The 19,049-nt window shown below is 37.9% G+C and overlaps 1 protein-coding gene across 2 annotated transcripts in view; it reads right to left on the bottom strand.

Moving 5' to 3' along the window:
• The window catches only part of LOC110195628 (contactin-4), a 1,139,396-nt gene that overhangs the window by 296,620 nt on the left and 823,727 nt on the right, over positions 1–19,049 (bottom strand). The window lies entirely within an intron of this gene.

The raw sequence follows: 19,049 nt of genomic DNA, 5'->3' as shown, positions 1-19,049 counted from the left end.
GTCAAAATGTGGCCCACAAGGATCCTTACATGGTTTAGTGGCCCTTGTTTCTATTTGAGTTTGACACCAATGCTGTAGGCAACAGGGGGATAATGGAGGTTTCAAAACAAGAAAATGAAATGACCAGAGCTTTCATTAGGAAGAAAGTTGTGTGTGAGCAAGACTATGGAGGAGGAGAAACTAGAAACAGACAGACCCACTGGGATGCTATTAAAATAGTTTGAGAGAGGAGACGAAGGCATGAATCTGGGGACAGCAGTGTGAGTGGAGGATGCCTTGAATGAATGACATTTTATGGAGATGGAATCAACAGGACTTGAAAACTAATTGGATGTAGGGAGCGAGAGAAAGGTAGGAATCAAAGATGACTCTGAGCTTATGGACATGGGCAAATTGGTGATGCCATCAATAGAAACAGAAAAGTTGGAGTATATACAGTTTTTAGTGAAAAAATGATTCCAGTTATGGGCACATTGAGTCTGAATATTGGCAGGCCTCCAGGTAGACACATCCATCAGGTAACTGGGGATGTGAGATGGGAAATTTTGGAAAAGATTCTATCTGGATATAGTGACAGAAGACATTTGCATAAAGCTAATGATTGAGCCCCTGGGAGCAGATGGTTTCAAGAGAGATGAGTTTAGAAAGAGAAAAGGCCAAGGAAGAAGTGTTTTGTAACTAGAATAATAAATCCAATAGTTACAAAACAGCAAAACAATACTTTTTCCTAGTGACTGATTGAAAGTTTTCTAATAAAAAAAAATCTGAATATAAAATTAAAAATCAGGGCAAAGGAAGGATAATTAAGGAGGCATATAAAATTTGCACTGATTTTCTGGAAGTAAATGATTATAATTCTCAAGCACATTAACTCCTGTAATGAAATGGGTGGGTACTCTGCCTCAGTACTCCCGTAGAATGTCAGATTTGGAAGTATGTCAGAAATTGTTGAATCTACCTCCATTCTCATTTTATAGATGAAAAAAGTTAACTTACTTAATTCTCAGTTTCCTATAATCTATTGTCACCACCTAGGGCAAAAGATTGGAAACAATCCTTTTTTAAGGCTTACAATTCCTGTGCCTCAACTTTTCCTATTTCCATACCTTTTCTAATACTACCCTTTTTTATACTCCACTGAATTTCAACACACACATAACATAGAATATGGTGCCTGACTATGGAAATAGTAGGTTAGTCCTGAGTCTTCTTTTCTAACTCTATGCTTGGTGATCTCATCCATTCCCACGAATTCACATATCATCCCAAAATCTAAATATTCTGCACTAATCTCTCTCCTGAATTCTGGACCCACACCATCAACTGCCTCCTGAATAGTTACCTAGCTGTCTGGTCAGCATCTGAATGTATGCCAATGCACCTCTTTCAAAGATCTCTAATTCATTGAGGGCATCACCATCCTCCTAGTTATTCAGGTTCATAATCTTATGGTCTTTTCCCTCCTCACCTCTTGTATACAATGTCTAGCCCTACTGATGTTAACTCCACAATCTTATATTATATTTGCTTTATATATATTTCACCAAGTATGTATTGTATTCTCCCCAAAGAACGTAAATTCCTCGAAGGAAGGGTCTTTTTTATTTATTTTTTTTAACCCTAGCACCTAACAATGTTTTTGTATATATTAGGCATAAAATCTATGTTTGTTGAATGGAATATAATTTGTCTCACAAGAATAATTTCATTCAATAAACATTTTTTTTCTGTTCCTACTATGTGCAAGACAGCTCAGGGCATCATAGAGGGTCAAATTTGACTATTTGGGAGAGAAAAATATTTCACTGTTGTAGCCATTGGGAAAAAATCACCACGCATAAAGTTGCAGGATTTTATGTTGTTCTTCTGCTACCGGACAGAAAAAAACCCAAACATATCTTATATAAAGAGTACTGCAACTAAAATTCCTTCTAGTTAGTCTCAAAGAAAGTGGTTGAAGTACAAAGGGAATTGGGAATACTTATTCATCTCTATTCAGAAATGTGGTGCTCACTTAAATTAGGTTTCATTGAATTAATGTTGCAATGAAAAAAACTGGGGGTATATTTAGCTTGAGTATAAAGCACAGATTTTATTTTTAGAGCTCAGCTTCCTCATTTCCATTTTTTTCCATCCATAGGAAAATCAAAGGGCAAATTAAAAACAATACTACAGCCTGCAAAGGGAGATGGGAAGAGTGAATTTTAGGTTGTGATATTTTTAGATTTTGGAATGCCAGAAGAATCTGCTTGATTGGATTTCGGCAATCTTGAACTCACATCAGCAATACAAGTGTTTCACTTTCCTTTTTTGTAGCTACAAAATCTTAAAAGATAAAAACATGGGGAGAACTACCCAGAATTCTGTGTGGTAAGAACCACAGGAATAAGGAGGATGAAGTTACATACAGGGTTTAGTTTGTAAAACTGGTGGCTGAACTTAATTAAAAGTTTATCTTTCTATCTTTCACATTTCCTTTTCCACCCTCTTCCCCACCCCACAGCAACTTCCTAAAATACAGTTTGTGTCTAGATTAATTCAGATTGAAGAATGCACACAGATTACCAATTCTATTCTTTCTGTCCTAACAGATAACGAAAAGAGGACTCGCAACTCCATATTTTGGGCTGAGCAAAGAACAGTGTTTAAAAGAGGAGAAAAGATCAGAAGGTAAAAGAACCTTAGTCTCCTATCCAAGTATTTCTGTGATTTAGAAGATGAGAGGTAGTGGGGTACAATGGGAAGGCCACTGGGTGTGGAGTCAGAGATATAGGTTCAAACTCCAGTTGTATATTTATTACTTATGGAATGGGAAACTTAATTAATGTCAGGATTTCCTCATCTGTAAAATGGGAGTGATGTACCAGATGATCTCCAAGATCTCTTTTAGCTCTAAAAGAAAGCTAGTGGATAGATTACTGGACTTGGAGCTGAGAAGATCTAAGTTCAAATCCTGCCTCAGGTCATAAGCTGTATGACCCTGAGCAAGTTACTTACTCTCACAGTCTCAGTTTACTCATTAGTAAAATGGGGATAATAATGACATCTACCTCACAGGATTTTTGTGAGGCTCAAAGAAGGTAATATTTTTAAAGTTCTTTCTAAACCTTAAAGTGCTATACAAATGATAGGGTTTTTTTTAGAAGAGCTGTATCCTATATGAGGATATTTAAAAGGAGTGCTGCACCCATTAAACATATGCACAACACATAATCTTTTATATGAGATATGGTTGAAAACGAAATGAACATAAGGTAGAGGACACATCTACATTAGAAATAAAATGAAACTTCTTACTTATTCTTAGGCTTCTAGATCAATGATATATTACCTTATGGGTCATCCAAATCTTCCCTTCCACCAGTGAAATCTGATAGAAAGAGCCCAGAATTCCAGAGAATGGAAGGATTGAATTTATCCTGGAGGTATTTCCTCATCTGCTCTGAGGGCAGTTTGATCCAGAAGGCCAATGAGGTCCCTTCCAATTTTGAGATTTGGGGACTCAGTTCAGCTCATCAATGACCTTGAACCAACTCCACCAATCCTCTGTTCAAGTCTTGAACTTGGTCAGCCATTGACACCTTCATCTCAGTTGTGTTTCTTCATTATTTCCCTTCCATCAAGGCAGGGAAGCCTACAAACTCACAGCAATCCAATCCATGCTGAGCATTTGCTAGCAGGATGGACTAATGTGATAGCACTGTCTTGCATGTAGGTCCTTTGCAGAACAAAAAGGAACTATAATAGATCTTTCTTTTACCCAATCTTAACCACATCCCACCCAACAAGCCACCATTTTGATCTCTGAACAGGGGGAAAGCTGAGGAAAAGAGATATATTGAGAAGGCAAAGTGATGATGAGAAGAAGAGAAGAAGAAAGGAAATGAAGAGGAAGAAAAGAGATGGTATCAATTGTTATTCAGAGTAATTTTTAATGTAATGAGAGTCAGGGGAAAGAATGAAATTCACCAAAATGTGCCAAAGTTTGCCCTGAACTTGTTTTTGTCTATAAAATGCAAATATGGTAGTATTTCAGTGAAAAGGAATTTTTCCAGTCTGGATTATTCAGTTGTGACTACAGTGGATGACAAAGTCTCAAAAATTTTCAGGTAATTGCAGAAGCACTTTGATGTACCACTGGTTTAATGCTCTTTAATGAAAGTAGCATAAACACTGCCCCAAGCTGGGCATGATCAAGCACCTGTTTCCTGTGAGTGCAAACATCACTGCAGACCTTTTCCTTTTTTAATGGATTAGTGGCAATTATCCTTCCACTGACAGCTTTAACCTTGAAAGATCTGCAGACAGAATAATTTCTAAAGTCTGAATCTTTATTCCCTCAAACTCTTTTTTTTTTCAAATTTAAAGACTGTGGTCAATGTAGAACACACAGACAGACATACACACACAGAGATACACACACAGAGACACACACACACAAAACATCTCATGGGTTTAGTTGATTTTGGAAAATATACTGTATTATACCTACCCTCTGCATAACAGCAATTCTGATCTTTGAAAATATAAATAAGAAACATAAAAGTGATGCAAACAATGGTGATTAAGACCTGAAAAACGAAAATCAATTAGCTCTGCTTTTGATTTGATAGATACTATATTTCACTAGGGCAAATATAGATAGTTATTAGGTATGATCTGAACTAAAAACCAAGGTTGCTTCTTCCTTTACCGATGGTAAGAATTCTAACAACAATAATTACCATTTACATAACGTGTACTATGTGCCAGGAGCTGTACTAAGTAAGCACTTTGAAATTTTCTCGTTTCACCCTCACAACACACCTGGGAAGGAGGTTCTATTTTTATCTCAATTTTACAGTTGAGGAAATTGAGACATACAGGGATGAAGTGACTTGGCCAGGGTCACACAACTAGTTAAGTGTCTGAGGCTCAATTTAAACTCAGTTCTTCCTGATGCCAGGCCCAGTGTTCTATCCACTGCACCACCCAGCTGCCTTGATGTGAGATCATCCTCAATGTGAAAACTGTCACATTGCAAATATCCCTAAGCAAGGGCTCAAAAGTTGCACGCAGATCTTCTATGACAGGGTCTTATAGGTTAATAACAGAGATTAAAGTGTTCTAGAAAAAGATTAGATGATTAACTGGTCTTCTCATAGCTCTGGCGGGAGTGGGACTGTGAGCAGACATTGCAATGCCTGACCTCTGTTTCTACCGTGTAAACCTATTCCCATTTATGAGGCAACTAATTGCCAAGGTTTTTTTTTTTTGTGTGTGTTGCTTTTTTTTTTCCTTTTTGAACTGCGGCTCCATGTTTACAGCATTCTGAACAAGATCTGCTTTCTTCCTCTCATTGACCATAATGTGGAAATAATTCAGCTACTGAACTCGCTGCTCCCCAGCAACCATAATGAAAACAATAATATTTCCCCAAGGAAGTTACATGTCTCAGGTCATTGGTGATGTGACAAAGAGGCTCCAATCTTTTATGAAAGCTAAGCTCTGCTTTGCATTTCTTTGTTCAGCAGAGGAACATCCCCACTTCAGCACCTCCTTAGGCACTCTTCTTCCCACCCCCACCAAAGTGCTGAGCATATATATATACTTTCACTTTTGCATGCTTTATTCTTATCGAAACCAATGTGCCAACCGAAGAAGCCTCACATCACTGTAAGTTAGCAAACTTTAAAACAACGTCCACTTCGATATTAGAAGCAAGTATTAAGTGATTGGAACTGATTGTGACAGGTGTCTCTTACTGAGACAATTTCTGTGACTGCTTTTGCTGAACAACCGGGCACTTTTGGTTGACTGATGCACCATCAGAGAACCTCATCCATGTATTAACCCTTTTCTATTCAAATCCTAGCATGCCATGTCCCTCCCTCCCCCCTGCTAAAGTCACCATCCAAATAAATATGCATTCAAGTGCATTGCAAGAGAAGATCCTTACATCAATCAGCTATTTCTATTCTTTTAGAATAATTCTTTCAAAACAGTGAGCAACATTAATATTCAAGACCAGTGATGCCATTCTGTTAAGCTGGATTTGGTATGCTTCAAATGAACTACCTAGGAAATAATAAAGAAAAGACTTATTATTGGCCAAGGTGTTTTCTCCTAGAAACTCCTGTCACGTGGTTCTCGAAATCTGACACTTCTTTTTTATGTGAAATAGTCCACATCAGTATTCAATCCCAGCCTCCAAGACAGGAATACTTGGGATCTAGTACTGCATCTGACATATACTACCTGTATGACTTTGGGGAAGTTACTTAATTGATCAGAGATCTAGGGAAATCTCTAAGACCATAAGTTTCAACAAATGTAATAGCCTGCTTTGGAAATAATAATGATAAGAGTTAATGTTATATAAAGCTTTAAGGTTTATATACATTATCTCATTTGATTCTCACAACAACCCCTACCAGTAAGATGCTATTGTTAGTTTTATTTTACAGATGGAGAAATTGAGGCTGAAAGAGGTAAAATAACTTGCCCAGGGTCACAGAACTAATCGGTGTCTGAGGTAAGATTCAAACTCAAACGTCCTGAATCCAAGTCTAATACTGGATCTACAATGCCATCTAGCTCACTCTAGAGATTTTCCTTACTTGGAGTTTTCTATACCAATGAAATAACAGCTTTGTTTACCAATCCCTGACATGAAGCAGCAAGGGCAATGACATAAAAAAGAAAGACAAGGTGGGCTTGTGCACCCCAGCTAGCCTTGCAGTGATAAAGACCAGGGTTCAAATTCTGCCTTTGATATACATTAGCTGTGTGAGCCCAGAAAGTCATTTAATTTCTCAGTATTCCAGGTAAGTCTCTAAAACGACACTTTGCATATTAGCTGCCTGTCTTCCTTGATGGAGGAGTTCTCACAATAGGACTTCCTAACAGTGATTAATCCCCAGATATGGACCAAAGGATGATAACAGAAAGGCACCTGCAGGAGGGGGGAGTGGTGAGGGCAGGAAGAGAAGATCACTGGATTGTGAGTCAGCTGTGCCGGGTTCAAATCCAGACTCTAACACTTAACTAGTTTGACTTTGGAGAAACTACTATTTAACTTTGTTGTGCCTCACAGTCCATCATTAGTAAATTGGGATAATAATGCTTGCCCACAAGACTGTGGTTAGGAAAAAAAAAACCGTGTAAGCCCTAAAGAGATTTATAAAGATGAGTCATTATTTAAATGAAATTGGTCAACTGCTGCTACCATCACTAGCTTCAGATTAAGTAAATAACATTTTGCTAAGAGATAAGAGCAAGCGCTTTGACAGTCCTCTGCATTCCTTCCTCTCAACTGGTACAGAGTTCAGCTCTACCCAGTTTCCCACATCAGACCCAAACCCCAGAGAAAGATGCCGTGCCTGGCTACCCGTAGAGCAGAGCTTCCTGGATACAGCCGCTCGCGTATCACTTCATTGCGCACATTAAGTGGAGAGCTATCAAGCAGAACACTGCTCGCAGACAGCACTGGAGCAAGTTCCGGAGTGAGTAGCAGTGGGTGGTCTGGGGCATGGCCGCACAGCTGCTGGCTTACCCGGATACTTGGCCATGCTTGACCAGCTTAGCTACTCTAGCTTCCAAGGGAGGGCAGGGGGTTTCTATCTCAAGAGATCTTTAGGGAAAGAATAGCAACCATCTGTGCTAGATGGCTTAGTCACTCACCTGCCAGAAAGCACTGAGCTGGACCAGATGTAGTCTCAAGATACATTACAATTTTCTGATTTAATTCTTTCTCCCTCCCTCCCTTCATCTCTCTCCCCTCTTCTCTCTCTCTCTCTCTCTCTCTCTCTCTCTCTCTCTCTCTCTCTCTCATATATATATATATATATATACATATATATATACATACACTATATATATATACATACACATATATATATACATATATAAATCTATCTCTGTCTGTTTGTCTGTCTGTCTCTCTGTCTCTCTCTCACTGTCTCTGTTTCTGTCTCTCTGACTCTTTCTCCCTCCCTCCTTCTCTTCCTTCCCTCTATCTCCCCTACTTTCATTAGTTTCCTTATCCACAAATAACCCCTTTATGTACACACCATGGACTTGTTTGTTGTTTTTTACAATTCTGCTTATCTCAACCCTAATTCAATTCAACAAGCATATGACAACCAGTCCCTGCCCTCAATTAGCTTACCTTCTACTACATTCTGCTTCCATGATACATTCCCCTACCTCCCCCCGCAACACAGGAGATTCACTAATTCACCTGAGATGGCCTGGAATAACAGACAAAGGTAGTCAGCTTGACCCTGGCTTAAGGAGAATTAAAGGGAAGACTAAGAATTGGGTGGTAATTCTTTAATAATAGTAATAAAAAGATGTACTGATGACATTTATTTTTATACCAGTCATTTCCACATATTATCCTCCTCTATCCCCCCCCCCAAGAGCTATATGTTGCAAAAAAGAAAAAGAGCTCAGTAAAACTAATCCATATATTAACTGCATCTGGGTGATTGTGTAGATGATCCCACATCCACAGTAGCCCACTTCTCTACCAAAAAGAGAGGGGGTACTTGAGAGTCCTCTCTTCATTCTACTCTCATCTCTGTATCTCACTAGTGTTTAGTTCTCTGTTCTCACCCTCAGCCTCATCCATTTGGAGAGCTATTTCATGTAATCTCTCCTCCTCTTCTAAAGAGAGACTTTTTAATATCACCCTTTCTTACCTTTCCAGTCATCTTACATACTCTCCTCTATGAACTTTATGATGCTGTTCCTTGAACAGGGCACTCCTTTTCCTGACTCTCTGCCTCTTCTCTGGCTGTCCAGTTCTTGTCTCTGCCTCCTGGTTCCTCTGGTTTTCTTCAAGTCTCAGCTAAAATTTCACTTTCTACAAGAGGTATTTTTGGTCCCCCTTAACCTTCCAAGTTAAAATATCTATATCTATATCTATCTATCTATCTATCTATCTATCTATCTATCTATCTATCTATCTATTTATCTATCTATCAATCATCTATCTATCTAACCACACACACATGTGTATACATGCACACATATACACACAATTCATACACATTATGTATGTGTATATATATATGCATATATATGCACATATACATATATGTGTGTATCTTGTTTGTCCAAAGCTTTTTCATATTGTCTAGTCACTTAGAGTTATAAGCTCCTTGACAGCAATAACTATTTTTGCCTGTGCATGTGATATATATACACATGCATACATACATGTATATACACATATGTATATGTATATGACAGTACCTAGCAGATAGTAAATGTTTGATAAAAGCTGGTTGACTTGATTTGTCTTTTCCTGAGTTATGTTTCACTGGTTAACCATTTCTGAGTCAGAACATCTTAGACAAGACAGATTTCCAATTTAACCTCATTTATACACTCCTAGGGATTCAAAGTAGGGTCTATCAATACCAAGGTGGCACAGAAGGGGGTAAAAGTATGTTGAGAACAGATGAGATCAGAACATTTTCCCCCAATCCCAACCTCCTACTCTTGGGGTACCAGGCAAGATCATATGTTTATGACTCCAGTACCTTGAAATTTTGTTTTTATAAAACCTAGGCTGTCTCTCTAAAAACTCGGTTCTATGTCATTCCTTTCACCAATACATGAAGATTAAATTCTGCAGTCCGGACTTGGGCTAGCAGTCAGCTTGTTCTGAACAAAGGCTTTTTGATGTGGGGCTTAATGGCAATTTCATTTAAGGGCTGGTATTCTAATGAATGATTTTTAAAGCCATTGATTTGAAAAATAGTTTACAAGTCTTAGGATGAATGCTTTCTAATTTGACCTTTAGAACAGGAGTTTTGTATGGGATTACAATTTAATTGGAAAAGAATTTTAAGAGATATGGTGTAACCAGCCAAAAGGCCATGGAGAGGATAGAACCCTGTTACTTGCATTTTCAATGGAATCAACCTGTTCTGCATTTTTCCTTCACATACGTTGTGAAAGGTTTGAGTTTTCAATTTTTTTTTTCAGAAATTTAAATCATGCATGCATGTGGCTGTCAACAAATACAGTATTGTTTGGTAGGCTAATTAGCTACACCATTAATTACCACCAGAATAAGGGTTATTTTTTTCTTTTGAAATTTCCATTTTATTAGACTACTAAAAGGTAATGAATATCCCATCAATTCCTATTCCATTGGGTCAAATAATCATTAGACAGAGAAATGTGTAGGTTGGTGCCACACATAACAGAAGACCACACCACATAGCAGACAATTAGCATTTCAAAAATCAGCTTCCACTTGACTACCTTGACTGCCGTCCCCATTTTCCAACACCCACTTGAACTTTTGTGATTAGTTGGTGATTTCAGGTTGCCTATCAAGTCTCATGCCCTTAGAACAAATTGAGAAATCAGGGCCAGGTTTGCAAAAAGATCATACAGAGATAGTCAGTGGCCAATTATTTCCCTTGGCAATTATGGATATGAAAAACATTGAAGGCTGTCAGGCAGATGTCTTTACAGGAGGAAAGATGTCTCCCATCTTTTAAGTCTGCAGAAGGTAGAAGACACTATTGATGCTATGGAGGCTTAGGAGAGAAAATGAGTATTATAGGAGAGTTGACAGAACTTGAGATGAAGAGGACAGGAGGAAAGGTAGTACAATTTCAGCCTATAGAGAATAAAAATAAAAGGGAAGGATTAACACCTGTTTCTTTGTTGCTACTGATTCCCAAGCTAATAAGGGGAGAAAAAAGAAGGTAGAGGTGTTTTAATGCGTAATCAAATTTTTCTGTTTACAACATGCAAATTTAGAATTGGAAGGGACCTTAGAAATAATCTAGTAGAACCCCTTGATTTTACACATGAAACAAGTAAAATAGAGAAAAATGGAGTCACTTGTCCAAGGCTACACAGGTGGCCTAGGTGGGATTTGAATCTAGTTCCCCTGACTTTCACAAGGTGGGATGCACACTTATTAGCTGTGTTGCAATGGGTTTTCTTTGATAGGCATGGTTGATCCTATTGGTTTTAAGTTCTCTTCCAACTCTAAATTTTTATGATTCAATGGCTCCCAATCCATGCCTCTTTCCTTATCATCTGGCCACCAATTCTTTAGATGGTAGGTGCTGGGCAACTTAAAATCTTAGAGATATCCACTTCCAGTTGGGCTTGATACTCAGTAAAATAACAAGCTCACTGCCATCTCCAACCCCACTGGCAACTTGAAATTGATTTCCCTATGGCAAGAAGATTTGGTTAGATTCAAAAGGAATACTAAATATAGAGTACATTCTATTCCTCTTATTTACTGCTTGGTGCAGAAAACCAGATATGATCATCACTATGGCACCCCTTCTTAAGGGGAAGAAGACTACTGGTAAGTTCTCTCTCTTCTATCTACTCCATCATGATGTTAAACAAATAAACTCATAACTTTAACATACCAATCCTTCGGAAAGTCATGAGATTTTCTACTTCCTTTAAACCAAAGTTTTTTAACCTGGGGTGGTGAACTTAAAAAAAATAATTTGTTAACTATATTTGAATAGAATTGGTTTCCTTTATAATCCTACCTATTTCATTTTATGCATTAAAAACAATATTCAGAGAACGCTCCATAGCTTCATAGGTGGCCAAAGAGGTACATAACAAAAAAAGTCAAGAACCCTTGCTTTAAATTTTCTCCAAATGTTTCTGTTTTGTTTTGTTTGTTTGTTTGTTTGTTTTTCAATCCTTTCAACTTGTCAACATGGAAACTGTATGCAATATCCAAGAAAGGTTCTATTACAATGACAACTTCCAACATAGTCTTTACATGCATGACTGCCAAAAAACCCAAACCAAAACAAAACAAAACCTGAAATAGAAAATGGAGTCATCTAATTGAATTATTGAGGTCATAGTCCAAAGTTAAGATGGATATTTTCTTTTTAGCTTACAGTATTAAACTAGATTCCATTCCCCTAAAAAAGCTGCCCTTGATCAGCTCAACAATGGATGCTGACAGAAAAACTCACTTGTACTTAGAAGTGATACAGTTAATATTTTTTAACACAGGAAATTATGGGCACAAGGACACTTTTCATGAGGTCAAGCCTCTTTTCTTTGAATTGGAACTAATAGACCCATCTCTTCATTTACTGTGTACATTTGTTAGTGTTGAATGAGACAGATTACATGAGTGCTGATGATTCCCAGGACTTACTCTAGCTATGCAGGTGGCAGTGGGGAACCAGGATTGTATCCATCTGTCATCACTGTGATTAGCCTAAGGGTCATGAGTTGAGCCATGCAAACAGCAGGAGGCGGGGGGTGAAGGGGAGTGACATGACTGTGGAAGGAAGAACAGACTGAGGGGCCATGTGACTTGTGTGGGCTGACATGGATGGAAGCAACTCCAGCTTACAGACAAAAAAGACAAATGTGGGAGCATCTTCCTCTGCCCCAATGTGGCACCTACCACAGGGGGCTTCAGCTGGCACTGTCATAAATATTCTCAAATATCCTGCTTCCCCCCCCCCCTTTTGGGCCATTTTTGTATGGCTTTGTTTCATTACATAAATTCAATTTTGATGCATGAACTATCTCTATTGAATCTGAAACTGGCTATTTCATAGAATCCACAGGCGTTTTATCTGGAAGGGAGATGGGATATTATCTACTACCATCTTCTAATTTTACAGAAAAAGAAGAGGAAGCATAGGCAGATAAAACAATTTCACTATGCAACTATTCAATTCAGTAAGCATTTATTAATCATCTCCCGTTTGCTAGGAACTAGGCGATACAAAAAGAAAAAGAAAACTAATTCCTTCCTTCAAGGTACTCTGGGAAAACAACATTTATACAGATAATTAAATACAAAGTATTAAAAATCAATTCACAAAGTATTACAAAGTAATTCCAAAGTCACAAAGTTGAATTTGAACTTAAGTCTGTGGAATTCAATGACTTTCTGCTACTCTACCCAATCCTTAGGGCAAACATGAGAGTGAAAAGTACACTGAATTTGGATGCACAAAACCTGAATTTAAAGTTGGCTTTGCTATATAATAACTATGTGGCCCTGGGCAAATCACTTACCCTCTATGGGCCTCAGTTTTCTTATCTGTAAAATGAGAGGGTTGGATTCAATGACCTTTAAGGTTTCTTTGGGTTCTAAGTCTATAATCCTATAATTAGATGAAAATAAGCTTAGAAATAATCGAATCCAATAACCTCACTTTTCAGATAAGGAAATAAAGGCATAGAGAGCTTAAATAATATTGTCAAGTGCACAGAGCAAATCTGAAGTCCTGTGGGGATTAACAAAAATGATTTGCATATAGCATCTAAGACAACTCCAAAAGATTCATGATGGAAAATGATGTCCACATTCAGAGAAAGAACTATGGAGTCTGAATGAAGATCGAAGCATACTATACGCTCTTTCTCTTTTTGTTTTGTTTCTTCTTTCTTATGCTTCCTCCAATTGGATTCTAATTCTTCTTTACAACATGATTAATACGAAAAAATTTTTAAAATGGTTTGCATATCTCTTCATAGCTTACAAAGTGTTTTCCTTCCAACAACTCTGAGAGACGGTAAGTTCAAATTTTAATAGCTACACTTTACTGATGAGGAAAACTGAGACTCAAGGTGGTTCAAATGAATTACCCATGGTCACATAGCCCGCATGTAAGAAAACCAGGACTCAAATCCCACTCTACTGGCTTTATGTACACTGTTCATCCCCCACCCCACCCCCTGACCACATTGTATCTCTGAGTAGGATACAGGTTTCCTAATTCCCAGTTTAGTGTGATTATATCTGGGTAGCAATATTACATAGTAGATAAAGTGCCGTACTTGGAATCAGAAAAGTTTGTTCAAATCCTGCCTCTCATACCTGCAGCCTGTATGATCTTGGACAAGCCACTCAATCTCTGAACCACAATTTTCTCATTTGTAAAATAGGGGAAACAATACTAGACTACCTACCTCATAGAGTTGCAAGAAAACTCAACTGGATTATAAAAAAGTTCAGAAAATTTTGAAGTCCCACACAAAGACCAGTTATGTCACTTATCACTATTGCCTTTGGTGGGCCATAAATGAGAGGCAGAGTGGAATAATGGGTAAAAAGCTGGCCTTAAGAGTCAGCAAGCTTTGGTTTCAAATCTCACTTCTAACATATCCTGGCTGTGAGACCCAGGAAAATTCTCCAACCTCTCAGGATCTAGGTTAATTTTTCTAAGACTATAAATTGTTGAAAAGGTGCTGAGCTTGGTTGACAGAAGTACTTTCCTCATCTGTCTGTTGTCTACACCAATGAAAAAAGAGGTCCAGTTCCTCTTTTTATGCCACATAATTTTCGTCTGAAACTTTTCTTTCCTCCAAAGAACAGCAACTCAGTTTTGGATCCTTACTAGCTTAGATTTCTAAAAGTTGCTGTTGGGGAAATCAAGGGAGAATAATGAGCTACAAATAAGTAAATTGTAATATACAGTGCAGTGTTATGCATATTCAAGAAGGTTTCAATGCAAATAAAATCAACTTAAGTTTTAAAACCTGAGATGAAGGAATTTTATAGACAAGTGTATTCTCCAGAAGATTATGCTGTGCTCTCATCTAGATAAGAGTATATTGACCTTTGCTAGGGATGTGCATGTGTGTGTGCACATTCATATACATCTATGTATTTATATATAATTATATAACTAATCATAGATTTATATATAATCACCCTTATGATAAATACTGTAAAATGAGTGAGGAAAAAAAAGTGAGAAAATTTTAATGTCTGACAAAGTAAGTAGAGAGAAGATTCATTAAAAAACATTCATTAAATGTGAAACTGGCTGATTAAGAGCCGTAGCAAATAGCCTGTGGTGATCAAATGGAATTTTTAAATATCAAGAATTGATTTGTTTTAAAGAGGCACATTTTCCCAAGTCTTGGGTTCAAATGGTGCTTTACCACACAGAGAAATATGAAAGTTCTGTTTTTCTTAACGTTTCTTATTTATGATCAATAGTAATTCCAGTTATTGACGTATATCCAAGCATCTCAGAATTGTACATGCTGCAAAGGTCAAGATTTGAGTCAGGGATAAGCGCTGCAAAACTCATACTTGTTATCTACTCACAGTGTCTTTGACTCAAGCTGAGACATTTGTATCTTTAATTTCACAATGCACTCTTTACAGCTAGAGAATTTTTAAAGACATGTGTTAGTTAAAAAATCACCGAAGTCATATGGCTTTCGAGATTCAGCCTGAAAACTCTGCTGTGATGCTCATAATTACTGTTCTACATGGTTCACACTTCAACAAACTGATTAGAAGAGGTCACAGATATCGTGGGACTCTGTTTGCATTTATTACATGGAAGAGCCTCACTTTGCTACAATGTTCAAATTGCAAAGGTGAGAAGGACTGGAGGCTGACATTCTGCTTGACATGCGAGTCACATGATTATTCTGCATACAGAAATTGCCAATCAGCATGGCAGGCAAAGCATTAAGACTGAGTATGTTCCTTTTAAGAAATAAAAGGAACAAAGCTTTGCACTGACTCCAAGTGAAAAGATTTCAAGACTATGGTATCTTAAGTTTTTGGATTTTACAGCTTGTGGTCTGTAGGTCTCAATGGTCTCATTTTTTGAATGGTAGAAAAAGAGCAGCCAACAAGCAGAGTTATGTGAAACGTTACTCTACTTTTATTTATCACTGAATTTCTCACTGAATATTTGTAATACATAATTTCCACTGGGTCTTCCCTCCTACCCCGTAATTCTTTTACTCATCTCTCACTGACTCTTAATCGCCTTCCCCAGAATGACTGTTGGAGATCTCCTTTTCTTTCTTCAAGGACCCAATAGTACCTCTCTGTCTTTACTTTCAGCTGTTGATCCTTGTGTTTCTACGTAACTGAAAATATTGAGGCCGTATGATGAAAACTCTCTTCTCTCCCCTCTCTAGTCTTCTGAACTTACCAGGTCCTTGCTATTCCTTTCTTCCCATTTCATTTTCTTTTAAGACTAATCCCTCTCCTATTTTCCCATCTAACACCTTTTCAATTACTTTAAGACCTTATTCTGTTAGTCATCCCCACCCCCACTCACAAACTTTCAGCCTTTCTTGGCTCCTTCTTCTTAGCCTGCACATATGTTTATATCTCCTCTACTCTGAAAACTAAAATTCCCTTAACTCTGCTACAGCCTTAAGCTATTGTACTAACTCTTACCTCTTTTTCTATAACAAATTTATAAAGCAAATGAAACATACACTTTCAGCCCTGACTCTCTTACCACCTCATTTACTCTTAAAAAAAAAAGTTTATTGATGCCATTTGCCATTTGGTTTTACATTATGGTCATTCCCTTCTCCCCAGATATCTCACTGCTATTGATTTTTTCCTTTGTTACAAAGTATAGTTAAACAACACCAACATCTGCCCAAGTATGTGATATCCTATACCAATACTGTCCAATCTTTTTACCTGAAGGAGGAAGATGGGTTTGCTCATGTCTTCTCTGGGGCTAAGATTGGCCATTACAATTATTCATCTTTTTGCTAAGTTTTAATGTCTAGTTACATTATTGTAATATTGCACGCATAGTGTTCTCCCGGTTCTGCTTATTTCAACCATCAAGCATCAGTCCACTCAAGTCTTTCCATGATTCTCTGAGTTCCTCATATTTATTGTTTCTTACAGAATAACTATCCCATTGTATGCTACTATTTATTCTGCCATCCTCCAGTCAATGGATACCCATTTAGTTTTCAGTTATTTACTACTACAAATAGTGATGATATAAACAGTTTGGTGAATGTGGAGCTTCTCTAGGGTTATATGACCAGTAGTAGGATCTCCAGGTCAAAGTATATGAACATTTTTCTGGTAAAATTACAAATTTTCTAGCATAATTACAAATTGTTTTACAGAATTATTAGACAAGTTCACAGCTCCACTAAACACTGTGTTAGCGTGTCTATCTTCCCACAGCCCCTCCATCAACTATTTCCACATTTTGTTATCTTTGTCCATTTGATGGTCACTCATTCAATCCAGTGCAATTAAGGGGAACACCACTCTGTTAAAAGAGCTCTTCCCAAGTTTGCTAATAGCCTCTTGACTGATAAATCCACGGACCTCATTTCTACTCTTACCTGTTCTGATCTCTCTGCAGAACTACATATTGCTGACTGTACATTCCATTCATATTGATGTCTCCCTCCCCTGGATAATAGGATCATATATTTAAGGATGGAAGGGAATGTATAAAGGCATTTAGGCTACCCCTTCATTCTGTTGATGAGGAACTGAGGTCAGAGAAGTTAAGTGACTTGCCCAAAGTCACACAGGTAGTAAATAATCGAGCTGGGTTCAAACCCAGGTCTTTTCACTCCAAAGCACTGTACCATGCTACCTTTCCATGGCTTCCACAACATTGTATTTCCAGGTTCTTCTCCCTCTCTGAATACCATCTTCTAAGTCACCATCGCCCTTCCTCAAGCCCTCCACTCCAAGTAGGTGATCAGTTTCTAAGACCTAGACAACATTTCTGAATTCTGTCTGATCCTTTCCATTCTGACTACGACCAGCCTAATTTCAGGCCTTGATTAGCTCTCACCTTTACTATTATAATATCCTCTTCACTAATCTTCTTGCTTCCCTTTTATTTCCAGTCTCCAATCTATTCTACACTTTGTTGATGCTAGAATTTATATGCTATTAATTCATATGCTATTTTTCTTTGCTATCTACTTGATCCTATTAAATCATTTTCCTCTTCTCTTTTTCTTATTTCTCATCGCATACCCAAACATGCTCTTTCAGAATGGTATATTGAAAGGAACACAAAACTGGTTTTCTGGATACCTGATGTTTACTACTAACTAGTTAGCTATGTGACCTTGAACAATTGCTTGTACTTCATCGAGTCTCAGTTTCTTCATATGTTAAATCAGAAACTCAGACTAAATGAGTCTTAAGTTCCCTTCCAGGATATGGTTCTAAGTAACTGGATACACAAAGTTGGGACATTCAGAAAAAATGGACAAGCGATCTAAGGTCAATCTTTGGCCACAAGGCAGTGTTTTTTCTTCAAAATCCCTTTATAAGGATCACCTGTATAGCTCTGATCACAGCCCTCAGGGATGGATGCATCTTTTAAAAATGTTTATTAATTAAGAGGGGAGGAGATAGAGAAAAGGAGTAGTTTATTAAGAAGTGGATTTCCACATGGAGTGAGCATCAAGTCTGTTTTCAAACTGCTTCAACATTGACTCTTAGTCTACAATCTGGACCAGGGGTGGGGAACCTGTGGCCTTGAGGCCACATGTGGCCCTCTAGGTCCTCAAGTGCTGCCCTTTGACTGAATCCAAACTTCACAGAACAAATAATTTTATTAAGGGGTCCAGAATTTCTGAACCATAACAACCAATCATCTGATTATCATGATGCTATATCAGGCATTCTTACAAATGGATCCAAATTGCCATTGGACTTAAGCTAATTCTTTGGGTATAAGTCAGACCCTTTTGGAAACTGTAAATAATCACTCCAGAGAATAATGCGTCATTAAACACCTAAATGGTATTTACTTCTGCATGCTAGCAGGAGGGGAAGTTAAGAAACTAAATGGACCCTAAATGCATTACAGAATCAGAGCTGTGACTAGGAGGGGCAATTATGACTTTGTCTTTAGCTACCAAAATTTAAAAGACACTAACAGCACTCATAATCTTTGCTCCATGTAGAAAAATGGAGCTTTGTGCCTTGTTAGCAATAATAATTAAAGTAGGATGCTCCCTCTGACTACACTGTGGGTGGGCTCAGACCCAAATTTACCCTACCCTAATCCTCCTCCTCTCCTTTCCCAAGAGGGCAGTCCTCTGCAGCAGGAGCCTAGCTTCCCTGAATCTCTGCTCACAGGAGCTCTTTTCCCAGGGGTCTGTCCTTCCTGTCATAGACTGACATCATGGGGCTTCTTCCCCTTCTCCTCACCTAAATTTGTCTTTAAATATCCTTTGAGGCTATTTCATACTGCTTTCCCCCAGCTAGAAAAATGATTAGATATAGCCCTACACAGGTTCATAGATTTATACCT

Source organism: Phascolarctos cinereus, unplaced genomic scaffold (genome assembly GCF_003287225.1).
Source record: "Phascolarctos cinereus isolate Bilbo 61053 unplaced genomic scaffold, phaCin_HiC Scaffold_4;HRSCAF=312, whole genome shotgun sequence".
NCBI lineage: Eukaryota > Metazoa > Chordata > Mammalia > Diprotodontia > Phascolarctidae > Phascolarctos > Phascolarctos cinereus.
Note: the sequence above shows the minus strand (reverse complement) of the source record. Positions and strands in the feature narration are given on the sequence as shown.